The sequence below is a fragment of the Ictidomys tridecemlineatus genome, chromosome 3 (assembly GCF_052094955.1).
Source record: "Ictidomys tridecemlineatus isolate mIctTri1 chromosome 3, mIctTri1.hap1, whole genome shotgun sequence".
Lineage (NCBI taxonomy): Eukaryota > Metazoa > Chordata > Mammalia > Rodentia > Sciuridae > Ictidomys > Ictidomys tridecemlineatus.
In genome coordinates, this window is record NC_135479.1 from 84,452,531 (window position 1) to 84,476,096 (window position 23,566).

At 38.7% G+C, this 23,566-nt stretch overlaps 1 long non-coding RNA gene across 1 annotated transcript; it reads left to right on the forward strand.

Annotated features, from left to right (window-relative positions):
• Positions 1 to 10,767: 10,767 nt before the first annotated feature.
• LOC120884305 (uncharacterized) lies at positions 10,768 to 19,778 on the forward strand. Its single transcript, XR_005726696.2, has 2 exons — positions 10,768 to 15,964; positions 17,038 to 19,778. It is a non-coding gene; the product is annotated as an uncharacterized LOC120884305 (long non-coding RNA).
• The last annotated feature ends 3,788 nt before the right edge of the window (positions 19,779 to 23,566 follow it).

Here is a 23,566-nt window from a genome sequence, read left to right on the forward strand (position 1 = left end):
AAGAAAAGTCTACTTCCCACTTTCCTGCATCAGGCTGAAATTTGGGGGAGGGACAAGGGTCTTGCAATTTCATTTAAAATGTAATGGTGGATGAACTGATAAGCAAATAGGGAAAAAGAGTCTGCTTAAAAGAAAAAAAGGCATGGTTTTAATATGCTCCAGATGGGGGGAAAATGATTTACATGAGAGTTTATTTCCTCTTTGCTGATATGAAAGAATTACAGATACAAAACCCACTGATCTATAGAATAAAAAAAGAAAAGAAATGTTATTTTCCTGTAAAGGTGTCAGTTCATTTATATTCATTTAACCATCCATCCATCAATTCACTTTCTCACTCCTTGCACATTCTCTCTGGCTCTGTTAAACCTTCCCCTACCGATACACTTTGCTAGAATATGCAATGAAGTTTTCTTTCTTTGAAATAATATGAGATTGAGATGAAGTAGGTAAACATAAGAAAAAAAGATGTTGTTATTGTTGTTAAATATCCCTGATAATTTAACATCATGATTTTATGGCAAAATTTTAACCATGTTCACATCTCATTATTGCTGCAGTTTGAGTACATGCAGCTTGCCTGTGGTTAAGATCATAAGCAGAGGATATGCAATTATTTTTCCATAAAATATGCATGCAACAGGAAGACATTTATCTGTTAAAAACCTTTCTGTAACATAGAAAATGTAGCAAAAACAAATCCTTGTGTACAGTCAAATGTTGGGTCCATAATGTATTGTTTCATTAAAATAGCTGTTTTTATGGGTATGAACAAGTTCACATTTCCCTGGGGATTTCCTGGTTGGTCAAGGCATAAGCAGTATCAAATCTTTTGTGTTTAAAGTTGCTAAGTAAGTGTGTAGTAAAATTTGCATATATTGAGAAAGAAATGAGAGATATTGTCATTTGGGGAGCTTCCAAGGAGTGGCGATTACATAAGAATAGATTTTACTTTTGTCAAATAAAAAATGATGGCCAACATGACAGACACTTGCTCCATATTCTCCCAAATAATGGGGTAATGTAGTATCAGTCCCTGTTTCAATGACACCCATATGAATGATGGGAGTTGTAGAGAGCCTTAGCAAGGACAAGACCAACTACCAACACCTGGTGATGGTTTCTGTAAGTCAAAAAAAACAGTGAATTGTTTAACACATCCCAACGGATGAAGCTTTTCCAGATGAAGACTACTGCTTTTATTCTTTTTTTCCCTTTCTTATCCTTTCCTTCTCTTCATTCTCTCCTTCCTCCTCTTGTTTAGTTTTCCTTTTTGAAATGTGAACACTATGGGTGGGTCAGAAATTTTCCTTTCTAAAGAACTTCATAAATGTCAGCATCATTCTTCCTTGTGCTTGTTGGTTTCTGCTCTTCCTTTCTTCCGCTATGGTAATGCATTTTCTTGCCTATTATTATTATTATTTTTAATCAAACTAAGTATGAGGCAAAAGGAGTAACGGCTTGGTCAGAAGTGGAAATGTCTCATGCACATTTCTTGCCTAGAACTCTATAAACTCATCTGAAATAAGTGTTCATGATATAAATCAGATGAATGAGAGGATACTTTTAATATATTTTAGGATAGTTTCTTTCCATTGTCTTTTAGCTCTTGGGTTCTTCAATGTCCATTATACCTAGTAAGAAGTATCCATTGTGCTCTGAGTTACCTCTGGGAACTGAACTGGAAAAAAAAAAATCCTGAATGCCTGAAAGTGTGTGTCATTATTGATAGAGATGAGCTGAACTTTTCTCTGTCTCAATATACTTTTTGTTTCCAACAAGACATTTACATACTTTGCATAAATTGATTATGCTGTAAGCTAATGTGAGCACAAACTTGGCATTGTACAGATGACTCCCTCTCTACTGCTATGACAGGTCCAGCTGACACCTGGGATTCAGACCAATCTAGTTACCACAGGCTTGGTGAAACTCAAAGTCTGCTACACAAATGTGGCAGTCAGTGTTCATGGCCAACCCACTAGCTAGAGAGGTCTGGAATAAGATGGGAGATCAGTCGGCTGTCAAAATTAAATACCTTAGCTCCTTTACAGATGCTCTTGACAACATATTTTAAGTAAATAGATGAAGCGAGTGAGTGATAATGAAGATAGATTTGGATTTTATGTTAAAGACCTGAACACAACCCTTGGGACCAGTTCTTTCTGTGCAGCAGCCCCATCCTTCTGTAGGTGGCTGCTTTTAGAGCTCTCTTGGCAGACCAAGAGTCTCCACATTTTGGGAGATATCTCTTACCTTCCTTCCTATGTCTAGAGGACATTTTATAGGGACACTTCCTTCTTGTCTTCCACACTTTTTTTTGAGTGTGTAGAAATAGAAATTAGATTGTCTCCACTGTCCTCTAGTGTATAATATGATGGACATCTGCAATCATCAAACCTGCTGCAAGAAGGAGTCCTCTTCCTCTTCTGAGACAACCTGGAGGAAAACAGGTAAATTTCATTTGTGATTAACTATTGCCAAGAAGTAAATTACCATTATGATTTCACTCTTCCAAGTTAGGGAGGACTCAAAAGTAGGAGAAACTCAGAAAGAAAAAAAAAAAATTCAAGAGGCACTGAGACCAGAGGATTGCAAGTTCAAGGCCAGCCTGGGCAACATGGTGAGGACTTGTTTCAAAAAAAAAAGAAAAAGAAAAAAAAATTCTGAGTTTCACCAGATATCAAAACCTATTCCTATAATCAGTAAGGGGAAAACCAATTAAAAAGTCATGATTCATGAAAGCATTTGCCAATCTCTTATGGTTCAAATTCCTTACTTTCCTAAATGGCAGCTAGTATGGACTCCCTATATAATGTTCTATCCCATTGTTAATTAAACAGGGTGGGAAAGGGACATGAAGGGAGTGGCACACCACTATCAAATAATCATGAAAATCCTAATGATTGGTCTCATAGTGTCTTACTCCTGGTATCAAGTTCACTTACATACTCTTTCCCTTGATAAGAGAGAGCTGCAATAAAAGCTTTGACTGTCTTCCTAAGAGAAATCTGACACTTAATGACACAAAATTTGGGTATGATCAATCTAGAAGATTCCAGGAGCCCAGGGGAAATGTTAACAGGCACAGAAGCCAAAGGCTGAGCACCAAGCCTCAGACCATTTATTTACTAAGTCGCTGGCTTAGATACAGCAGGTGGGGGAGTCAAAACACTCCTATATTACTACAGGGAGCATTGACTATGCCTGGATAGCCCATTGGCTGCAAATTTCTTTGAAATTAATGACTGAGAGAAAAGCCAACATTGTCAACAGTGTTTAGGTACTATCTCAGCTAAGGAATTAAATGAGATTACTTCTTCTTTCATTAAAATGTGCTTTAGGGTTATGTTTTATTTTATTGTCTCACTTTCCAGGACTCTGAAGATTTGTCTCTCTCCCCAGGGAGATGTACTCCATTTCAATAAGAGGGAGCAGCATGGTTTATTAGATGGATGTTAACTGAGCATTCTGTGCAAAGAAGCTTGTGAAGTGACTTAGATACTCCATCTTGTTAAATTCTCCCCAGAGCGCTATGAGGTAGGTACTGCTATTGTCCCTATTTCACACATGAGGAAATGGAGGCTCAGACGCATTAAATGATCCACCTAAGAGCTCATGGCCCTCACAGTGAAGCTGTTAGTCCCAAGCTTACTGTCTGCCTACTACTGCTAAACCAAGGGCTAGATGGAGATGGGGTGGGGCGGGGAGGAGCAGGAAACCCATGGAATGCACAGGTAAGGGAGAAACCAAGGCAGGGAGAAAAGGCTCCCATTGGGCCAATGCAGAGGAGCTGGAATGCGTTCCCTCTCTTCCCTCAGTGAGCAGAAAATACGGAATCAAAACCAAACAGTATCTTCCATTACTGAACCTTCTTACTAATGGGGCCCACACTGCATCAGCTGTATAGATCTGAACCCCAATGGCTACTTCCAAGTCTTATCATCAGAGCTAGGGACCAGGACATCATCCAGATTTGGAGGGGTACATCTACAGACACTGATTTCCTTCAGGGTCCACCAGAGAAGCCCCTAACTCTTCCATTTCATCATGCTCACTCCAAAGAAACCTCCTTTGCCTGCTTAGCAATTTAAAGTATAATATGTTGGAAAGGGGAAAGAAGAAATAGTTCTTGAAGTTCTGTTTGTCATTCTCTTGCCCTAATAGGGTTTAGTAAATCTGTTATCCTGATCATCCCCTTGAAATTCTCAGTTAGAGTCTTTAAATCTGCCCAGCCCGTTCCTGCTTGCTTATCCTTCACTGAGCTCTTCTGTACCAACCATGGTAGACCAAGTGGTTTCTGCATGTCCTTGCTAATAGTAGCTTGCTTTTGATGCACCACTCTGGAAGGATCAAAGCTTGCCATAAATAAAAACATTACTGATCATAATATTTATTTTAAGGCAATATCAGGACATTCTAAAGCCTCTCCGTTGCTTTGGGCACAACTTTTATAGAACTAGTCGGAAACCTGCTTGTTTACTCCAGTTTCTTCTCAGTTGGAATACAGATAATTCCTAAGAAGTCACTTGAAAAAGGCATGTGTGAAACCGGAGGAGCGAGCTCATGAAAAACTGAGGGCCAGAGATATGAGCAAGATCTGATAATTTTATAAAAATTGTAAAAGGGAATATGATATGCTGCTGGCCTCACTAAAATTTTTATTTGTGAACAACAATTGATGATGTGGTCACTTGTACCGACTGCAGTTTTATACCTAAGGAATACAGAAAAGTGGACAGATGTGTTCTACAGGTTTCTCCTGGACAATGACAGGAAGCCCTGATAGAGGCAGGGAGGGCAAAGGAAAGGGAGTGCCAGGTAGAGAAATAGAAGAACTGGTCAAGTCATGGTCCTGACTTCTTAATGAAGGACTAGCAGCCAGGAGTGTCCAATTATTCTTCTTTTAAATATCACCTTCACAATTTTAGTCACATGCTTCTACAATTTTATTTTCTTTGAAGCGGACTCTTTTTTCTTCCACCTTGGCCTCATCCTAACAAATACTAATATACATGTAGGAGATATTTTTGATATTATTAATTGAAATTAAAAATTCCTCCCTGTCACATCTATAGTTATCTTAAGTCACTTTACCACTGAGGAAAATGAGTAAATATCAAAGCAGTAAAGTGACGTGTCCAAGGTTACACAGCCTTACAACAGAAAGGGCTGATTTAGTATCTAAGTCTTTTAGGTATGGGTCCAGCACTTTTCTTCTGTCATTTTTCTTAGAAGCTAAAAACAAAAAACAACAACAGCAACAAAATTTATACAGTTAGCACTTTCTCTGGGGGAGAAGAGGACATGATGTTTCAATGCTTTCTTGGTAGTGCTAAACCTTATTTACCTTAGCCATGTCTTTAATCTATTAATTACATTGTGTAAAATCTAACACATTTCTATGACAATAAGGGATGGGAAAGAAAAGGAGGCTAAATGGGAAGGAGAGATCTCTGTGGGTTTTGAAATCCAGGGCTGCCCATCCTCTAGAAAGGTCAGCTGAACAGAAGCCAGAAGGAAGGATGGGAAGGCCACTAACCATAAACAGTCTGGTCAAGGGCAAGAGTCCAGAGTCAATTGCCTGCCTGCCTTGGCCATTCGTTTAAACTTGTGGCATGTTGTGGCCTTAGCTTAATTCTTGATCTATGGCCTTTCAAAGTCTGTGGCTATTTCCAACATCTCATGACTTCTCATTTGTCACTCCCAGCACAGATTCTAAAGAGGACTTCAATAAAAGTTTTTTTAAAAATGCAGGTGGAACAATTTAGTCTGGCATAAAGAAAAAGCATCTCACATACTAGGTATTTTGTTGCAGACTGATACTGGCCTGCTTATTCATTTATTTGAAGGTCTAAGGGTTCTAATAAACTCACCAGGTATATTTTTTTTCCTTCCTCCAAATTTCTCATCCAGAACTACTTCATAATCCTAATCCCCTGAGGTCTCCACCTGGACATGAATGTGTGTGACAACTTCCGGGTTATACTGCTATTCAGTTAAGTCAGGTTCCCTGCAGGTGTTGTTTCTATTCTACAGAAGACACTGGAGCTTTGAGAAGTTAAATGACTTGCCTATAATCACAAAGCTAATATGAAGAGGACCTGAAGTTCAGATCTTTTTCCTCCCACTTTGAGGTTCCTGCTACCACCTGTCAGTCCTGTAGATCTGTATCTCCTGCATCTTTATTTTTCTTTCCTCAGGTCAACACACAATTTCTCCAGAGTCTGGGATCCTTCATCAGTCTTACTTTTGTGGAGATAAGGAACTCACTGAGGCTCTCGAGCTTTGGATTTGTTTTGTTTTTTTCTCAGTCTTTGGAGGCAGATTGGCATTTGTCCTGGCTTGAGCGTTGAGAGTCAGACCCTCTTCTAGGCTTGAATCCTAGATCAGCTGCTTACTACCTGTGCCAGCTGCAACAAGTTGCTTAACGTCTCTATCTCACTTTCCTCATCTGTAAAATGGAGAAAGGATCCTTTTAGGTAATTACAGACCTGAAGGCCTCACAGGATTGTTTTGAGGATTAAAGGACCCAGCGGTTGTTAAGTGCTTAGGATCATTAATTAATCTGAGTGTATTTCTTGTTTTGCTTCACCCTTTTACAAAGTCTAGTTTTGAATTCAGGATCCTTTCTCCCATATGTTTTTACGGTGAATGGAAATACAAGTTTAGGTTCTGTTCTGTCCATTTTTTCAAAGTGGCATGATACTTTTTAAAGTGATTCAAAGAGAATCCCTAGCCTTTCTCATCTTTCCACGTGGCTTCTATTTGTCCATCAATTCACAAGTTTTTTTCTTTCCTTCCTATGGCAGTTAGGTGAAGAGAAGGAGGAAGCACCATTTGGGAATTTTTTGACAGATATTGTTTCCTCTCACTTATATTGAAAGGAAATCTCTCCTGTTTCAGATGAGAAACATTGGCCTTCTTGCTAGTCGAAAGTTGGAAATGGCAAGGGAATTTCCATGAGTTTCTCTACTCCAAGGACAGAGAAAACATTACCCATCTCCTCCTGTTCCTAAAGGCAGCATCTCCTAGCCTTCTGTCTTCATCATGGTCCTCTTAGGTAATTGCTTAGCCTGAAGGCCTCCCACTCCCTCCCCTTCTTTCTGTGATTTCCCAGAGCCAGGAAGACTTGGAAATTTTCAGCCTTCAGCTTCCATTAGCTGCCACTCTGAAACCTGACCTTCCCATACTTTTTCTTTTCCTTTCTTCTTCGCAGAATTCTCCCCTCCCTCTTCTTTACTTCAAATTCCTATCTCAACTTTCTTTTTTCCCTTCCTTTTTACCTTTATTCATTCAACCCCTAGTCAGGGGAATGCTAGTTACATTCAAGCACTTTTGGACACTGACTTTCAGAGGGGATGAGGCCAACCCTTGGAGAGGAGTGTCTTCTTTTAGTAATGGAATGAATATAATTCTTGTTCTAAGTTACTTATACTTATTTTAGCTCTATCCAGTTTTCTGTCACTTATTACATGTATAATTATGGGCTACCTACTATACCTTTCTGAGGGTCAGTTTACTAATCAGTTAAAAGGGGGATTAAAATGGCAATCCTAACACCTTGCCAAAAAATACATTGTGAGGATTAAATGAGATACCATACAGGTGTTCAGCCTGATGTCTGGCACATATTAGATGTTTATGAAATTTAACAATTGCCATGTAATATTATTAAATGAAATATACATGGAAGAAACCAATAGAATTCAGGCTTTTTCTTCTCTCTTTTTTCTTTCTCATGATATTTGACCAGACAGGCCCTATATGTTTCCTAAAGACAGTCATCTAGTTACTGCTTATACCATCTAGATTCACTTAATAATCTCTCCACATTTCTGTATAGATCCAGTTGTGTGTCAGAATAATAAACTAGGGAGAGGAGTTGGTCCACACCTTCAGACTCAGCAAGCAGAAATTCAACTCAGCCTGGAGAGATAGCTTATAAGAACTTGCTAATTTTAAAACTGTGGTGTGTGTGTACTTGGAGTTTTAGAAGTTTTAAAGCTATGAGAAACCGTTGAGAGCTTTGAGGTCAGCCTCACATTTTCAGGTTAAAAAAAAAAAAAATCAAGAACCAAGGAGGACATAGTGCCATGGTCAAGGTCACACAGGGGACCATGAAAGAGCAAGATGTTTTGGTATCTACTCCTATGTGAGCTTCTCTATGCTATCATAACAATGTATGAAAACATAGTCTGTTGTTCTAGGTCTATTTTGATAAGAAATAAATTTGGGGGATGGGGTTGTGGCTCAGCGGTAGAATGTTTGTCTACCACATTCGAAGCCCTGGATTCGATCCTCAGCACCACAAAATAAATAAGTAAATAAGTAAAAGTATTCCAATGACAACTAAAAACTAAATATTCAAAAAAGGAAATAAATTCAGTTTTGTGCACATGCATGTTTGAAGTCTCTGATGGAATGATCTGTGGGCTCCTGTGATGAACAAGCAAATGTAAAATTTTTAATAATGAGCACTATTAATACCAAAAGCTCAGAACAATAAATGTGTATTGATTGCCTAATCTGTGCCAGGGGCTTTGCATTCAACCTCTCATTTCATCCTCACTCCAGCTCTTCAGAATAGATATTTTTCTACCCTAAGGAAACTGAGGACCAAGGAGGCAGGTTCCCTTGCCCCTATCCTAATAGACCCAGGCTGACATTGGAGATCTGTGTGTTTTCAAATGTGCTGTGTCATGTTGCTTAATTCATGCTCAGATTGACTTTCTGAGAAAGCAAAGGGGAGAAATACAGAGTAGGAGGAAAAGACCAGAGGGAGAGGATGAGGAAATTGGGAAGCAGCAACATGGGAAACATTTCTGATAGGGGTAAGGAAAAGTATGTAAGGGCACCTGAGGGATGACAATAAAAAAGTCTAATTTACAAATGAATCTTTTCATTGCCTCCTATTCTGCTATTGAGTCAATTAAAAAAAAAACTTTACTGAAGAATGTAAAACAAGGCAAGACTGGCTTTTTCACTCTTTATAATTTCTGTCATATAACATTCTCAAAAAGACAAAGTATAGCAATGGAGAATGGATCGCTTGTTGCTGGGAGCTAAGGGTGGAGACAGCACCACTAATTTTTTAAGGTGATAGAGTTGTTCTGGATCCTGATAGTAGTGGTCACACAAATCTATTCCTAGAATTATATATCAAATAGTCAGTCAACTGTACTGCATGTTTGTTTTTAAAATAAGGTGTTATAAAACAAGGCACAAAACCCCACTGGTGAACCCTTGGGTTGTGTTCACAATGATGTGAAAGTTGTTAAATAAGCTCACTTTTCAGATGTCATCTGGTGCCTCCCCCAGCGGATTCCAGCTGACAGCTAACCTTTCAGTGGCACTGCCTGAGGACCAGGGGCTTGTTCCTTATAAATCTAGGCTCCAAGTCTTATGTAGACACCTTCATTTCATCTAAGGCAGTAGGAACGAGAGTGGAGGTTTACTAGGAAGGAGTAATATAGGGGTGGAAATATACATCTCACTATGTATATTTTTAAATAAGAGAATTCTACCACCACAGAGTATAGATGACATTTCTCCTAAACCTATTATCTCATGAAATCAAATACAAGTAAGGGGAGAGTCTCTACAATAGAAAGTTAATGTAAAGTAGCATTAAACCCTCTTGCAGCTGTAATAGCAGCTGTTGTGATCTACTGTGCCTACTAAAGGAGCCAGGCATTTGACCTCCTTGCATTGTTTCTGTTCTCCCTCACAGTCCTGTCATTTCCCTATTGTTCACTTGAGGAATGATAAGGAGATTGTGGAGCAGTTACAGTCCTGTTACTTTCACGGGCACTTCAGTGGGGGCCACTCGTCCTAATGAGGAGCCAGTGCTGCCCACCTTTCCTCCTCACTTCCCACCATTGGCAACCCCATTGACCACTCTGCATACTTAGTCCTCATGCCCACCCCAAATCTGACCTCTAAAATCTGGTCCTACTCTCACTCAGTCCCATAAGAGTTTGATTCTGGCTTTAACTCCATCTGTTCCCATCCTTCCATTTTCATGCTTTGGGCACTATCATCAGGAAACAGGAAATACACACAAATCCAGAAGGAGATGAGTTCTTAGGTGCTCCACATGGGCAGTCACACAAGTCTTTCCAGACCTTGTTATAAATGGTGGTCAAGTTTTACAGGCTATTGGCTTGGAATCAGAGATTGTTAATCTCTCTTTATTCATAGACATGAGTGTTGGAGGGGTCCTCAGTCTTTATGTTATACAAGCTCTAAGAACTGCACATTTTGTGGGCTGATCTGGGAATCAAGTCATCATGTGGAGCTGTTGCCCTCCAAGTGTGTGCTTAAATCATGTCCCTACCCAGACCTATTGATTCAGAAATTCTAGGGATAAGGCTCAGCAATCTGGGTTTTAACAAGACTTCTGGGTGATTCTGAGGCATACAAAAGTTTAAAACCTACTGATTTACTGACAGTACTTCTCAAACTTTAATGTGCATAAAAATAACCTGAAGATGGGGTTACCAGTTTTAGCAAACAAAAGTATAAGCTCCACCTTTGTAGAGTCCATGAGTGAATAGAATAATCAAGAAACACACGACTCTTCAAGGACAGGAAGGGGGAAGAAAAGTAATATTTTCTGTGTTTAGGTTTGCCAGGCACTTAGCTCACTTAATCCTCTAAATAGCTTTAGATCGTAGATCTTATATTTAGGGACATGCTTATGCTAAAAAATAATTTCATTGTTTATCTGAAATTCAAATTTAATTAGGCAGCCTGTATTTTACATGTCAAATATGCCTGAGAATTTTTTTTAAATGCAGTTTCTGATTTGATAATAATGAAGTGAAGCCCAAGATTCTGCATTTTAAACCAAGCTCCCTGGTGATAGGTACTCAGATCCCAAACCATACTGATTGCAAGGATCTAAAGATATTTGCTAAACACAGATTCCTGTGTCCTTCAATCTACTAAATCAGATTTCCCAAAGGAGACACTGATTTGGAATACTGTGATCAAGGGACCATATGTTCTGCATCACAGATATCCCATTCACAAACTTTGAGGAGGCCTTCTGAATCTGGGACTTAATATATTCATGCAACTCGGCATACAAAATAGTGGAGCTGAACCAAGAATGGGGAGGTTTTGCTGAGAGTGGGGGAGGAAAAGGGAAGCTCATTGAGATAAATAGCCAACTTACTGTAGGAGTGGAGGACCCCAGAAATAGGAAGCTTGATGAAGCTGATAAAAAGCAAAACTCAGGCTGCTCTTCCCTCAGGCCCACCAAAGACAGACAACATTTCCAGGTGCAGAACTCTAGTGGGTACATAAATAGAGCCCCCCTGTATTGAGAACTCTTGGTGATATACCAATTCAGGTTATTCTCAAATAATACTTTAAAGTTGAAATTCTCTTTCCATTTAGTACATTGAGAACCCAGAGCTCAGAATTTGCTAAGTAATGTGGTGAAGCTAGCAAGACCTGAAGTTGGGATTTGAACATAGGTTTGCTCCTGAAGCCTCTCCCCACAGCATGATGTCTCTCTTGTGGAACTGAAGCACAGTGGAAGCTCCAGAGGAGGCACAGTCTCTTTACTTTGCAGCAAAACATTCTTTTCTTCATGCCAACTGCCTTCAACATCCTCCTAGCTGGGCCTCTTCATTTCATCAGAAAATGACCTGCATGGACCATTTATTTTGCTTGGTGATTCATCTATGTCTTATTTCCCTCTGATATTGTGCCCTGCCTGGTGGAAGCTTCCAGAGAGGGCCTAACCACCAGTTTCAGAGGCCCATTAGCTTCCTCCTTTGGCTGCAGCCAGATTAGCCCTGTATTTATTCTCGATGTACCTTTTTCCCTTTGATCTTCCAGAACAGTCACTTCAATTTAGGTTTCTACCTGGACATGATGAAATTCCAAGCATGTTCTCACCTCCATCCCAGGTTTCAAGGTGTATTAGTTTAAAGAATTCTTCCCCATCTGAGGAAATGATGTTGGTCCAAGCAATGCTAGAGAGTTGGAAGTCCCAGTCTCACTGTGGGTAAGACGTTAGAATTTCAAACTCTTAATCCTATTGATTCTCAGTCCTTTTGATCTTTTCAGCACTTGTCAGGAGAGTTGAGTTTGTGTAATTGGGGTGTGTGTATGTGGAGGGGTGCTGATTGGCTCTGGTCTTATTATGACCTGTTTGTGTCATTTAATTAATAAGAAAAGCAGCAGTCAGGTGCTGAGCGACTTAAAGACATTCTTGCAGTGTTAGCTTTTCCCAAAGCCCAATTATTTGGGTTTTAGAAAAGTGACTGAATCAGATCATCGGCCCAGGATAAATTTTGTTTTGCCTTTAAGCAAGCTCCAGTTGTCCTTTGTAGAGTCTATGAGTGAACAGAATAATCAAGAAACACACGACTCTTCAAGGACAGGAAAGGGGAAGAAAAGTAATATTTTCTGTGTTTAGGTTTGCCAGGCACTTAGCTCACTTAATCCTCTCAATAGCTTTAGGTCGTAGATCTTATTATCCCCATTTTACAGATTAGAGAGTCTAGCCTCAGAGGTTAAGAAACATGCCCCAAGTTCAAACAGCCAGAAAATGACAAGCCTGGGATAAGAACTCAAGTCTGATTTCAAAGTCACTGTGTTTTCACGCTATGTAGGTTGAAGAATTTCTTAATGCATCTTGAAAACTCGAAAAAAACTTGTTTTTGTTTTGTTATTTCTGTTATTTTAAAAAAATGAACAGAAAATGGGTTATTTAAAAGTACTGGGTTCTTACTCAACCAGGTATTAAGACTCATTCAAAGCTCTATTACATAAGTTGGAACAGGGATCTGAGAAACAGCTCAGTGAAGATCAGTGGAGACACGGATAGGGGTTGTTTAATAAAAAGTGTTGGAGAAGCTGACTTCCCATAGAAAAATAAGTAAAAAGTTAAATTGCTACCTGACCTCACGGGTAGAAACAAACTCCAGCTGCCCTAAGTATCTAACACTTAAAAGAAAGCAAATTTTTGAAAAATATCTTTAAAACTTTAGAAAAACATAGTAGACTATATTTTTTCTTTTAAGCCAGGAAAGAAAAACAAACAAACAAACAAATAAACAAATAAAGGAAAAAATGAATAGAATTGGCTGCCACAAAATTTAATGCTTTTGTAGAATAAACAGCCTGATTTACAAAGTTAAAAGAAGAGAATTAGCTTGAGAGAAGACATTAGCAAGATATACAGCATTCAAGGATAGTATTGAAAATGTATTAAAGAACAACCTTCAAAACTCCTACAAATCAATACCCAAGGAGAGACAAGCTAGTAGATAAATGGGCAGAGGTTATAGAACAGGAAGTTCACACCCCCAGAATAAACAAACGCATGAAACATTGTTCAGTCACCCAGGGAAACAACAGCAGAAATAACACAATTGGCAAACACACTTTTATGAAGAGTGAGTGAGGATGAGTCAAGGGATGCACTGTATATTGCCCATTTGAGTGTAAATTTGTTCAGCCATTTTTGTCACATCAGGTTAAAACTGACAATGTGCATAACCATTTGGAACCTACTTCTGGACACATGTACCAAGGAAACCCTCATACAGGCACAGGACCAGCTACCCCTCAGAAGGGCCCTGTGCCTTGTTTATGCTGTGCTTTCACTGTCTTGAAATTCCTAATAATTGTGTTTTTGAACTTGTGATTTTGAGTGAAGTTTGATAGGACAATCGAGCATATTGTGAGCAGAGGAGCCCACTGGTCCAGCTGCCCTATTCACAGATGGTATCAGGATGGGATGCTCCATGAGCACAAAATTCCCGTGGACCCCTGATGTGTGAGAGTTCAGCAGAACTCAGAGGGAGCACAAAGTAAGCATGCTTCATCTCCCCCCATGGAAATGGAGAATCAGCTGCCCCAAGAGGCCACACTGTCCATTTGAACCACATGTGGCTTCCATGCAAACAGAAGGCTCTGGCATTCCAAGAAGCAGGAGAGACCAAGGAAGCCTGCTGTATCCTTTTCCATTCATGTTACTGGTTGGCATTAGCCAACCAGACTTTCTGAAAATGATGACAGTGAAGAAAAGAGAAAGACAACTTTCCCTTTCAGTTTCCCCTCATTCTTCAGGTAAGAGGTGTGGGTAGAGCAGGAATCAAGAAGTGAAATGAAAACTGTAAGTGAGCTTTGTGCAGAGTTCCCACTATCCTGGTAAGAATGGAATGCATACCTATATAGGAGCTATGAAATGCAAGGCAACAGATTTCTGTGATTTGGCATATAAGTTAAATAGCTTCTGTTTGTATTTGTAATAGACATAAAATGAAAGGTAAAATTCATGATAATAATTTACACTCAATTTTTTTCTTCATAGAACATTAGGAAATAAAGAAACACTGTGGCAAGTTGAGAAAGCAAGAGAGAAAGAGCAAGAGAGATCATGGAAGAAAAGAAAAAGCTACTATTTCAGTGCCTTTAACAGCACTTTTTCCCCTATATTTTGAAAAGAACATTCTGCCCCAGAGTTTCATTTTCCACTGGCTCTGTGTAGTCACATACGGAAACATGAACAGAAAAGTCCATTTTAGCATAATTGTAAAGAAAAAAGAAATAATCTGATATCCAGGAATAGGGAAATGGATGGATTATGACATAATCTTCATGATGGACTACTGCATTGCAGTATTAAATGGATTAAATAAATTAAACAAATAGACAGGTATATGGATAGAGATCCAGAAGAACATTGAGAAGAAATTTAAGCAGGATGACTTTATATGTGATATGAGATTGTGTCTCTATATGATTTTATAAAATACCCACAAAATCAATTATTTACAGATATATTTTTGTATATGGTATAAACACATTGACCAGTTACATACCTAATTCATACTTAATTACATAACTAAAATACACTGATTTTATACAGTGAGAGAGGGAGAAAAAGAAAATAGTATTAGGGAGAGGAAAAGGGAAGATTTTAATTTTCTTATTATATCTTAAAAATTGCAACAAAATATGAACTTTTTTAATTTTGAAAACATGTTCGGTGATGACTACTTGGATTTGATACACTGCTTTTAGTGATCTCTTTTTTAATTTAAAAAGGTTCTCCCTAATTTAAATAATGTAAGTCAGCCATCTCTCTTATTAACCCTCCATTCTGAACACAATTTCCAAAAGCAAAATAAATATTTGGTGGGAATACAGAGTGAATCCCCCCTCTCTATTTCTTTGAGCAAAGTACTAAAACATGATTTCACGTATTTATCAGTATAGGAGGAATGACAGGGAGGCCTGGAGTAAATCTCCATGGTATTTGTGAACGGAGGTCAGGCACAAACCATTTGCTAATCATCTGATTGGCACAGAAAAACACATCATGCATCTAATTTACAATTAATGTTAGTTTTTGACTCTCTTGAGTTAACTTTTTTTAAAAAAAAATGCATACGACTTTTATGTCCTGAATTTGCTAATAAGAAGTCAGACCTTTGGAATCTGTCATTATCTTCTGGAGGATGGATGCGTTCTTGGCCTTGGACCAGACAAGAGCACAGTGGTGATTTACTGATGCATACCGCACCCCTCTGTCCTGGCTTTCACACAGAACTGTAATAGCTCTTTAAACTCCAAGGCTTGAGTTCCAATTCATTCACCATAAGCATAATGTAAAATGGAAATTACTTTGGCTCCATAGTCACGATGTAGACCACTCATGTATAAAAGCATTGCAACAAAAGAAAAGAAAGTTAATCTAGGCAAGTGATGCCTGTTTGAGGTTTTGGTTTTAGTTCTTTTCCTTTCCAGATTGCTGATATATCCCTGGGAATTTTGTTGGGATACTTGAGGTCTGGCCCTTTTGAGAATGACATGGTGCTGGCAATAATCTCTGGAAGGTGTTCTTCTCAAGCTCAGTCCAAGAGCCACCTGTCTTCTGGCCCCTGTTCCTCACCTGTCTCCCACCTCCTAGACAATTGCCCTGTGAGCAAACCAGGTAAGTGAGAGGGAACTTTCATGACACTTTTGATTGAAACAGCACTTCATTCACAACCTGTACTCTGATCACTTTTTCTACTCAAACCTCTAAACTTGACAAGGATTAAATATGACCAGCATCTAAAGGACAATTCAAAATTGAATTATGTTGAAAGTGGAAAGAAAAAAAAATAGGCCTGTGCATAAAAACTAGATGGCATTTAGAATTATTTTAATAACTTACCAGCAACTCCTTTTTCATTCAAATTGGTTACAAAGACAGAATTAATCTTTTCTGAGTAGTTTATGAGATTTATTCTTGCTTGCATAGGAAATAATTCACAAAACAAAGTATCTCTCACTGACATTTGGGAACAACCACAATTAACTTGAATTTTCTTCACACTAACTTTTCACCCAATGGAGTATTTGTAGAAACAGTGAGATCATTAGTAAATAAAGTTGTTTCTTGAGATGAAAAAATATATATTCTGATGGGAACTTGCTGAATCCAGGCCCTCCCTCTCCTGGTCCATCACCTTCCTGTAGTATCATTTCTTACTATGGTGGTTCTGTTTTTAGGAACCTGCAACTTTATCTACATACATTAAACTGTACCTGCGCAAAAATCAATACACAAATTAGCTAGAAGTGGACTCCTATAGAGAAAACCTGACCTCCCCCAACCCAACCAAACAAAACCACTTCTGAAGAACCACTAGTCCTTTTCATAAATCACTAAACTTCATTTTGGGATTATATGGTATGATTCCTATTTCAATCAATTTGTCTCTCTGTGCATGATTTTGACTAATAAGAACATTAGTTTGCTGTTTCTGCAAATGGCAAAGGGAGGAAGGGAAAAAGATGGGGAGATGGTGGGAAGAGAAGCATCATGGGGAAAGCCAACTTTTACCCTATGTAATCCATAAATTGGGTAATATGCAAAGTGGATACTATTTTGTAGAAAGGGAAGAGTTGACACCCCTTTGCTTGTTTATAGGATCTTTTGCTTCACTAATTCCGATCATTGTCCAGTGAGTGGGAGAAGGCTGGAGGGGACAGTCATGACTTCTTTGTTTCCATTTGCAGACTGTACTCAGGAACATGGAGGACTCTTAGCAAGGCCAACCTCAGGCTAATCAGTCAGAAGCTGAGTGCACTGTCCTGGCTGTCCTAACACACAGCTCACTTCTGTAGGAAAGCTAAAGTGGACTGCCTGAGCAGAGAGGTGCTGATTCCAGGACTCATTCCAGAGATGCAGCTGTACTTTTGAGTCTATTACTGCCCCTGAGCACCCTGCTAAGGAGAAACCCCACTGGAATAGTCCTGGCCCCTCCACAAGGGGACTGTGCCCCTTGTTCCAATTGCACATCATTATTTTTCACTATGACTCATGAGATCAGCATATCAAAAATGTTACTTAATAGCCTTTATAGTATTTATTTGAAAGTTACTTTATATTTTTAGGTTGTACAGTGTTTGTTTCACTCAGTAGCTAGGAGCATTTTATTTAATCATAATTATGTCATAACGTTTGACTTTTTTTTCTATTTTTCAGAATCACATACAACACTGCAAATACTATCTTTGCATGTGGCTCCCCCACCCCTTTATTTTAGGGGCAGGGAGAGAGTACCACATTACTTTATTTGAAGGAATGGTACAAACAGAAGGACTCAGGTGGATGTTTCTGTGCATGGCTCTTTATTTTCCTGTTGAATTATTCTCCAGAGTAATTCTCATTAGTGTTCTTACTAGCTCACAGTCTAAACACATTTTAGAGACCTTCATATTTTTTAAAAAGGGTACTGCCATTTATAATGTCAATAATGAATGCTGACACTTTAAATTTTGTTTAGTTTAATATAACACTTCTTTTGAAAAAATATTTTCCTCACTTTTTGCTTTATTTTTCTCAAATCATTATGGTTTCTGATTTTCCCCTGTAACCTATCCTACTTAATCAGAAAGACCTAGAATTCTTCCTTCCACTGATAAAAACAGGGCTCTTCTTGTGAAAATGGAACTCATGTGGTCTGATCTGGAGTTGCTAAAAACTGTCTTTCTGTTGTTAACTCCTTATCCTCTGTAGCTACTCAGGGGGAGCCCAAGAGAGAAGAGAAGGGGAACCCAAAAGTACCAAGAACTATCTTGGCCTTTTAAAAATAAATTTCCCAGTGTAATACAAAACACGAGCACATACTCTCTCCCCAGAGCCTCCCAAGCCTTGAAACACTACATCTAGAGTCTTCCAACTAGGCATGCATTTAGTCTAAGAAATTAAAAGAGAAACAACTGCTGGGCACGATGGTACACAACTAAAATTCCAGCATCTTGGGAGACTAAGACAGGAAGACCACAAGTTCAAAGCTAGTCTCAGCAGTTTAGGAAGCCCCTAAGCAACTTAGAGAGACCCTGTCTCAAAAAAAAAAAAAAAAAAAGGGCTGGTAGAGCACCCCTGAGTTCAATATCCTATACCAAAAGAAAGAAAGAAGGAATCCTATCCAGAAATATGACCATAACTCATGTTAACATCTATTAGTGCACCAAAAATTTAAAAACTTAAGAAAGAAAAAGAGATTCATCCTGATAAATACGAACACATATTTTTAATTAATGCCTTTCTTAAAAAGTTGTTATCTTTCAATGATTAAATCTTTTGATTCAGATACTGTTCTGGGTCATATATGGGTTTGCACTGAAATCTGAAATCACTTATTCCGCTTTGCTTTCTTTGCAAATGAGAAGAAAATAAACCATAAGAAAATTTAAATCAAAATCAAAAGCGTTCGTAAATTTCACAGCACCTGGATGTATAAAATTGAAGTATTTCTACAAACACAATCCTTGAATTGGAAGCTGACTTAGATTTTTGACTTTCCAAGAGTTCCACATTGTCTGTGCAGCCCTCTCTGTTCATGGGCTTAATGTCTCTTTGGCTTTTCACCAATGTTCAAAATGTTCCCCTAGCTCAAGGTCTGCAAAGACCTGCCCAGTGGAGAGCCTGGTTGCAGCCCCATCCTTGGGCAACACTGCCATCTGGTGGGCAGCGAATTCATCCCAAAATGAAGTTGCGTTTTCCCAACTGTAGGCACAAATGAAGTTTTGTCTTTTTAATGCTCTTTCACTTCTAAGCCTATAGGACCCCCAGGTGACAGAAAGTCAAGATGGTTTGGGGGAGATGATTTGTAATGCTTGTTGATACCATCTCTGAGATATTGAACAAACTAAGATCTTATTTGAGAGTTGGAAAGCTAAATTTTCAAGATTCATTGTTAATATGCCAGACCTAATAGCATGATCTTGCCAATGGGACAATAATGTGGCAACACTGTGCCATGTGTGAGCTGGCATGCTTCGTGACTTGATCTACTCTTGTAAAAAATGACTCTACGGGACATGTGGTCATCAGACATACTGCAGAAATTTACTAACATGTGTTGAGCTTTGTGGAAATAGATGTTTCATGTTGAAAGATACATTTGAAGCTTTAACGACACTAAAAACCCAAAGGTATTTGGGGAAAATGTTTGAATCAGTATAAAAATTAAGACATTAGTGTGTTAATAATGAAAAAAATAATGATTTCGTTGTGACAAAACTATTTCCTTACAAGCTCCTTATAAACTTTCTCTTGGATAATCCTTCTTGTATGGCTATTCATGTCCCTTGGGGGAAAAAGACCTGTGTGCTTCTAGATTGTTCCTAAGAAAGCTTTTTGTTTAACTCAGATGTGCTATTCCTGCAGAGCTGTCACTAATAGAAATAATCTCTGATGTTGTTGTCCTGTGTGGATTCTCCACTATTAAATTTCAATTTTAAAATGCAAATAGACTCTTCTCAGTTCATTTTTACATATGTATCTGTCTATATGCATAACTAGGTATCTAAACAGGAGTGTTGTGTTGATGTTTTAATTTGCCTTAATTATAATATTGTACCTTCACTAGTGGGGGACATGGACAGAACTAGGTGATAACTTAATGGCACCACGTAGGGAGGCTCCTGAACCCAGAGCCTGTCACATACCAGGAGGGACTTCCAGAGAAACATCTGGGGCTTAAGAGAAAAAAGTACCTCTTAGGGAGTGCTTTCAACTCCCCTGTTAAATTAACCAGAATCAAAGAAACTTCAGTTGCAAGCCAAAAATCCCCTTTAGAAAAAAGTATGTGAAAACAAGTCTTCACAAGGAGGTTATATCCTAGGGTCAATATTAAATCAGTCTAATGCCTTCTACCCTCTAATTTCCCCCTACAGAACTGCACTGCTTTTCAATGTATATGATGACCATGCTGTGACACTGTCGGATTCTAAATTATCGAATCAAAATCAAAATCAAATTATGTTCCACTTATGGTACTTAGTAGACAACATAGTGAGTTCGTGTGTTACAGGATGATAGTCAACACATAAGGAAATGACAAGGGTCATTTGATCCACCTGCAATTAATCAGAAACTTCAATTCAGTAGAACTTCAGTTCTGAAGGTATTACATTGTCATTGTTGGTATTAAGAATTCTGGCTCCTTCCCCACCCATCCCTACTTTTATTGAAGATTCACCCTACATTCAATGTACTGGTATTTTGACAGGAAACAGCTCAAAGTTCTTTGGCAATACTTCCAGCCTGAACTGTATTGCTTACACCTCAAAGTTCTTTGGCAATACTTCCAGCCTGAACTGTATTGCTTTCTTCAGTCTGCCAGTATGGAATATGTTGAGTTGACACACACAAACACACACACACACACACACACACACACACACACACACACAACCTGTCCCTTAGGGGACCCATTTAAATAATTTTTCAAATACATGTTTGATGACAAGCATACTGTTTTCAAGGAAATTGTTTAAAAAATTGAGGTCTGAAGCATAGATATCTCCTAATAACATAGTAACTACTGATCACCTACAAAGTCATTTGCATTTTTGGTGCATTTTTTCCAGTTTTTAAGGCACCTCTGAAAGGTTGGCATATTATCTTCACTGTCCAGGGGCGGGGACACATTTCAGAGAGGCTAGGTGACCAGAGTAAGGTCATATGGCCCAAAAGCTGATAGGCAGGACTCAAGGCTTTATGGGAAGACTTATGGGTTTTGTGGAAGAACTGTGCAGGTGTTTGAGCAGGTAAGTCTGTTCTCTCCCTCTTCCCCTTTCTCTCTCTCTTTATTAAGAAGTAGCAAATGTAGATGAGTCTGCATTGAACACTGCCTGAACCCACAATCGTTGCCGGTCTCTCCATCATTTTTATTTAAAATGACGACACCTCCCTATTTTCACTCTCCCTCCTACTTACCAGTGTAAATCTCTTTTTTATTTGCAGTTAAATTATCAGGTTAGTATTCTAAATGCCACATTTTCTTTTTTTCTTTTTGGTGCTGGATATTCAACCCAGGCCTACCGCCAAGCAACATCGCAGCCGCCATCGTTATCTTTCTTTCTGGTACTGAAAATTCAACTGAGGAGCTCTTTACTACTGAGCTACATCCCTAGCCCTTTTAAAAATTATTATTATTATTATTATTTTTAATTTTGAAACAGGGTCTTGCTAAGTTGCTGAGGCTGGCCTTGAACTTGTGATCCTCCCCACTCAGCCTCACAAGTCATTGGGATTACAGGCACGTGCCACTGAGCCTGGCTTTCTTTTCACTCACATGTCCAAATGCATCTCTTTATTTCCTACCTCTGTGACAACATTGCTCTTCTTATGACATCTGTTCTAACTCCAAGGGCTCCTTTCCAGTTCTGACCATTGGAATTTCTCTGCAGCATCTGACACAGCAAACCACACCTGACATCATTTCCTGCCCATAAAAATACTGACCCAGGTGAAACAGTAACTTTGTGCTAGGCTCTCAATTAAGCACTTTACATGTATTATCTCCTTTAATTTTCACAATATCCCACATTATAGGTGTCAGGGACCTGACTAATATTATACAAGTGGGTAAATGACAAAGTCAGTTGTCAATTATGATCAATTATGCTCTGATCTTTAAAAACACTTACCAAGTCCTTCCTACCTGCTGAGCACAGAGCTAAATTCTTTATAGGTATTCTCCAACTGTTTTGTGTTTTATTTTCTCCCCTGAGACCTAACACTGGACCAACCAAAAGATCAAGTTTATAGTCCTCTGCCTAAAATAAGCTGTCTCTCCTCTGGACTGACTCAAATTTTAAGCTCAATACTTTTTTTTTTTACAAAAGGTTTTATTTGCACCAAATAATTATTGATGAACAGGGCCCTCGTGACCAGCCTTGGGTACAGGAAGGTAAGCAAGGTAAGGCTGCTATTCACCTAGAGCTGACCAGAGAGGGGAGAGAGAGAGTGAGATTCTCCCAGTAAGTAATGGTTATAAGTTTTGGGGCCATTATAAGTATGAGGTGCTGGGCCTCAACTTCCCTATCTAGAAAAGTATTGGAAGAATTAGTAGAGATAAATCTATGTAAAGAGATAAATCTGGCAAATAGTAATTGCTCAATAAAGATATCAGTAGTAATTGAGATTCCTAGGGGGAAAATTTTGATCTTTTCTATTTAAAGGAAGTCAAATTAGAGGTAAAAGGGTAAAATGAGTTGCCCTCCAACGTTTTTAGTGCAGGGTTGGCCTGAGTTCTGTGAACAAACATCAAACACTTTTCACTTGGAGAGAAATTAATTAGGGCAAACTGATTGATACTAAGTAGTCAAGTTTCAATAAAAACGCTTCCTGATTATAATTTGATAAATTCTTTGAATCTTGCTGTTATTGAATTTTAATTTAAAATTTAGTGTTACTGTTCTGATAAAACAAAATTAAGGGAGGTGATTAAATCATTAAATAATATACATTTCTAGTCAATACATTTTAGCTTTGAGGATTAAGTGAAAAATTGAGGAAATATTTTCCCACTGAAGTTTTGGGGACTAGCTGTTGGGTTAGCCATGGGAATATCACTCAGAACTTTCAGACCTCTGCCAAAGCCTGTGGGAAACTGCACTGGGGGTCAGTGACATTTATGGGAGCCTTAATTATCTTCACTCTTTTTTTACCTGTCTATTCCACAAATATTTATTGAGCACCAGCTATGTGCAAGGCACTGGTGAATGAGATGTCGAACAGAACACACTGGGGCCCTCAACTCATGGAGAGTTACGATCCTATTTTTCAGACTAGCAAACAGATAAATATAAAATTACAACTTTGATACATACCATGAAGGAGAAATGCCTGGTACCTTGAGGATCCATGACTACAGGAAAAACAAACTCCTTTGCTTCCTGTTTTGATGCCACTCTCAATAATTCATTGCTGACACTGCATGTGTAGGATTTTCCCCGTACCAACCAATTCTCTAATACCAGCTAGGTGTCCTACAAGTCATTGATGTGATACTGATACTAGAGCAAATTTAGCACAGGACCCACAGTTTAGGGGGTCAGTCTCCCAAGATTGCCCCCACGTCAGTCACAAGTCCCAGGTTGTGACCTATACTTCTGGCCAATTGCCAACATATCAAGGATTCCCATGACCCTGTTCTTGGGTTCAACCATTTGCCAAGATGGTTCACAGAACTCAGGAGAACACTTACTTTACAGTTTATCATAAAGATATCACAAAGGATACAAACAA